This window comes from Lactuca serriola, chromosome 2, assembly GCF_051521515.1.
Source record: "Lactuca serriola cultivar US96UC23 chromosome 2, Lser_US96UC23_V15, whole genome shotgun sequence".
NCBI lineage: Eukaryota > Viridiplantae > Streptophyta > Magnoliopsida > Asterales > Asteraceae > Lactuca > Lactuca serriola.
The window spans coordinates 66,636,112-66,641,296 of record NC_136409.1 but is presented as its reverse complement, the minus strand read 5'-3'; the positions used below and the strand labels follow the sequence as shown (position 1 = coordinate 66,641,296).

The 5,185-nt window shown below is 30.5% G+C and overlaps 1 long non-coding RNA gene across 1 annotated transcript; it reads left to right on the top strand.

Annotated features, from left to right (window-relative positions):
- Positions 1–953: 953 nt before the first annotated feature.
- On the top strand, positions 954–4,869 carry LOC145090319 (uncharacterized). The gene is made up of 3 exons (XR_013701489.1): positions 954–1,162; positions 3,359–3,422; positions 4,769–4,869. It is a non-coding gene; the product is annotated as an uncharacterized LOC145090319 (long non-coding RNA).
- The last annotated feature ends 316 nt before the right edge of the window (positions 4,870–5,185 follow it).

Genomic DNA, 5,185 nt, shown 5'->3' with positions numbered 1-5,185 from the left:
TCTTAGAACGACAACCTCCTTTGGTCCTTCTTGCTGGATCACTTCTCCTCCTTAGCTAAATCACAACAAATGGCTCAAGATGGCTCTCTCTTTGTGTCTCTCTCTCTCTGTCTCTCTCTCTCTCTCAGTTCACACGCTCAAATATGCTAGGGTTCTTTTCTCTGGAAGGGTGGCTGCAAATGAAGGCCATAAGGTCCCTTAAATAAGGCACAGGCCCAAGGATTTAGGGTTTCTGCCAACAGCACGGACTCGTCGAGCCCATTCACCGACTCGTCAAGTCCACTCATTAATCCGAGTCATCATTCATGATCCTACTCGACGAGTTAGGGAATCAACTCGTCGAGTCACTCCTCATATCTCAATAAATAATCAAATGACCATACCTGGGAATCCGGATGTTATAGGAAATTAGGTCCGAGTCTCTTAGGAACTTAAGTCAAAGTTGAAACTATGACTAGTATACTTGGTTCTTCAATTTCACATGAATCTTAGAACCAGTATATAGAAAATGCAAATAAACTAACAAAAACGAATTAAAAACATTATTTATGACTATAATAGAGTTATAAGACTCTAAAATAATTTGAAGTCTCAAAAATTCATATTATTTTGATAACTGAAAATTTAATAAATCTGAACCCTAAAAGCCCTAAAAACCTAAATTGTATAAATTCAACCTCAAAAATTCAATAAAGCTAATTATGGACATTATAATAATATTTATAATAATTAAAATTAGGAAAATATAATCAAGAGAAATATTATTTAAAGTATTAACATATATCCTTAATTATTATTTTAAAACAAAAGATTTTATGGAATAAAAGCTAGACAAATATATATTTTATTAAAAACTAGATAATTTTATTAAAAAAAAGGGGTGGGGGGAGAGAGATTTTATAAAAGAAAGAGGAGATAGGGAGCCTCTTTCATCCAATTTTCAGCCTCCCTTTTCCCAATGCGCTCTTCCACTTTCCAAGACACATAATCACTTCTCTCTTCCCCACAATCTTCACCTCTTCATTATCTCTCACACTCCAACTCTTCTACCACTCAATCCTCTCTTCCTATCTCTTCTATCCACGAAATTTTTCAGTATTATTCTTGTATTGTCTCCTTCTTCTACTCAGTTCTCTCACATAATTATGTGGTGTTATTAAAGGTAAAAATGATTTCTCCATCTCTTTTGCTTGAAGTTTTAATATTTTTCTTGTATTTTCTTCTTCTACTACTCAATTCTTATAAAAGATTATGAACACATAAACATACACACACATACAATTTTGATGATGGTGGTGTTAGGATTTCACCCAAAAACAACATGCATGTTGCAAACGGTGAAATCACATGACCACATACACCCTAAGTTTTCTTCAAAAATGACTTCTGAACACTTCTAACACCATGCGTGATCCTTGAACCGACATGCATGTGATGATCTTCAAGCCTAGATGTTAGATGTTCAAAGTTTATTGCTAAAGGTTTTCAAATGTGTTCATCAATGATTTTATGTACACTAAAATACCCACAAGTAATTTTCTGCCCAAATATGATTTTTCCTAGAATCCCACCAACAAAATGAGAAGTTTTGGAAATTTTGAGGAAACAACTTACATTTCTCGAATTATTATAATTATTACAAGAAAATAGAGAAATAATTAACATAAAATACTTTTTATTGCCAATAAATTCTTGGAAATTGTTGATCCGACCTATACGGTTAGTCAAGACATTCCATAAAGCTACAAACATTTCTATGATTGTTTCCTATTGGTTTCGAATTTATTTTTGTTGAAGAGAAATATATAGTAAAATACCGTTATGAATGTCCAAAGACATATTTAAGAATTTTTGCATCTTTTGGACATCATAAGGACTCGACGCAAAATTTTACAGATTTTTCCATGACAGTTTCTTATGTTTCCTGATTTAATGAATGTTTAAGGGACTAAATTGACGACAGATAGCTATACTTCCCCAAAAATTATAAAACTTCATCAAAATATTGTATATAACATGTTAATCATAAATAAAAATTCCTATCAATTTTGTTTACTATTTAGTAATTTTTAATGAATTAATGCTTATTTATGAAAATAATTCATGGAGAAAACGTTAAACTGTTCTAAAAATAAGAATAAATTACCATTAACTTTTGTATTATAGTTTAACCACAAATAAAAAGTCTACGGAAGTTTTATGAACTCTTTATTATTTATTTTCATTTTCAATAGAAGAAATTCACAAAAATCATAAAAATAGGTTAAGTTGTTAAAAAACCAATTTTGATATTTTTCCTAGTATATATGAATAAATTAACAATTGTACAAAAATTTTGAAGAGTTATAAAATTACTTTTCTATTTATGCTATGTTTCTTACATTAAACACACATAAATATTAAAAACTAGACTATACCATCTGAAAACTACTTTTAACATTTTTTCCTGATTATATCCAACGTGTGTTAGTGGTACAAAAAGTTTGAGGATTTATTTAAACTATTTTCTATATATTTATAATTTCCTAAGATTAAACATCCATAAATCCAATTAATAGACTCCACTGTTTGAAAATCATTTTTGATATTTTTTCCAGTTTATATACATTTTGTAACAGGTGTATAAAAAGATTTATAATTTTTCTTAACTGCCTACTAGTTTTCCATGAATTTGTGATGCTTCAAGTGGTTAAATATGAGAAAAATAGCTATACATATCGAAAAAGCATGAAACATTTTCTGGAAATATTTGACTACAATTGGAACACAAATAAAAGGTTTTGTGATTTTTAATTAAAATTTTTTATTTAATTAGAATTTCTTGGTGTAAAACACAATTAAATTACAAAATCCAGGTTTTATTGATCAAAAGTAGCATTTAATAATTTTCTCAGTTTAGGGATACTATGAAACAGTTACAAAAAACATCTTAGAATTTTTCATGACCATTTACTAATTTTCCATGATTTTTTGGTTATTCAAAAAATTTAAATGGTGAAAAATAATTAGAAAAAAAATTCATTAAAATTTTTCATAACCTCTTTGAATTTAGTTAAAATTGAAAAACAAAGTTTTGGATATCTTATAACCTATTTGATTTTGTTTTGAATATTTAATCAGTTGAAACACCTTCTAAAATGTTATAGTTACACTTCAATTAACATTGCCAAAAATGGAAATTTTCACTTAAATTTGTATTTAACAAATTGATCCATGGAAATCTGAATTTACAGTAAAATGTTTGTAACTTATCAATATCAAAATTTTGACACAATATTGGCATAATTCTATTGTAGTAGTAAGTATAGTAACGTTAGATTTTCAACTAGAGACTTACTAGTGTGTAACCTTATCGTAGGGAATCAATAGTAGTTTGTGAGGGAAGTTAGCTCAAGGCATCACAAATACCTTCATGCATCATTGTGAGTATTCACAACCCCTATTTTCGGTTTATACGTTTTGGGGCGGAAAAGCATCTCCTTAACTATTTTGGTTCGTTGTATTTATTTTGACTCGTATAAACTTGGTTTCTATATTTTGCATGTATCTGTATGTTACATTAATTCACGAGGACTGTATTGCGGTTAAGTCCCTGGAATCATTTGACACAACTCCTTAGAATAAATTACATGAGTGGTCCCTTTGGTTTGGGGTAATTTGCACTTTTAGTCCCTAACTTATATTTTTAACTCGGACGATCCCTATTGTTTGTTTTTGTTACACACTTGGTCCCTACAGTTTGTTTTTGTTACGCGCTTGGTCCCTATCTTACCTAAAAAGAATATTATTTAAATATGGAAAAAATGAGGAAGTAGGTAAGGTAAGGTGAGGAGGTAGGGTTTTGGGGTGTGTTTATTTAAATAAATTAAAAAATCAAGGCCAAAAATAGTCTTTTTAAGTAAGACAGGGACCAAGTGCGTAACAAAAACAAATAGTAGGGACCTTCCGAGTTAAAAAATTAAGTTAGGGACCAAACCTGTCAATTACCGTAAACCATAGGGATCATTCGTGTAATTTACTCAACTCCTTAACTCTTTTGAGCCCATGGTCATTATGGATAACGTTATTACGAGGTAGACAACTCCTCACTCACACGATTCACAAAGTGCATTTTACCATTTTATTCACTATGTTTGTGATACGCATAATAGTCAATAGGGCACAATTTAGTCATTAGGCTTGGGTTGTGAAATCATTGATGGAATCTTTCTGCACATACAAAACTTGTATACTCATTTTAGCAACGAAACTTGTATGCTAATTTTAGCAACGAAACTTGTATGCTCATTTTAGCAACAAAACTTGTGTACTCATTTTAGCAATGAAATTTGTATGCCCATTTTAGCAATGAAACTTGTATGCTCATTTTAGAAATGAAACTTGTATCTCATTTTAGCAATGAAACTTATATGCCTCTTTTAGCAACAAAACTTGTATACTCATTTTAGCAACGAAACATGTATACTCACTTTAGCAACGAAACTTGTATACTCACTTTAGAAACGAAACTTGTTTTCTTGTTTTTGCAATGAACTTTATTTCCCATGAGAATATAAAATTTGAATCTCATTTTGGCAACATACTTTATTTCTCATAATGACAACGAACTTTGTTTATGCAAACTTATTTACTCATTTTCGCAATGTACATTCATTTATGGGAACTTTTATCAGAAATTTGATTGTTATTCATGAAACCAATATTTCTGTAAACCTCTGAACTCACCAACTATTTTTATAGTTGACACTCAGTTTACATGCTTTTTCAGGAATTATCGAGTAAGTGGCACATAGAAACATATCACTTGTAGGAGCATTCACATGTGTCGTTCTTTTTATACGTTGTAATTACTTTCAAAAGTTGTTCAAACTTATTGTAATTTGTAAAGCTTTTAATACTATGGTTGTTGTTTTATTTTAAATTTTGCTATGAGACCCGTTGTATTGTCGCGTCCCTTGTTTCCGCTTTAGTGGGGTGTGATAGAAATGGTATCAGAGCTGAAGGTTATAGAGAATACTGGTTTTTCTTTGGAGAAACCTATCTATAGCGAAAAAATTTCAAAATAACTTTCATAAATACTAAACATACTACTGGTATAACTAAGTCGAGTACACATTATCTGTCACACCCCCGAACCAGACGGCGGAAACGTCCGAGGGCTGTTGTGACTCAATTGAATACCATT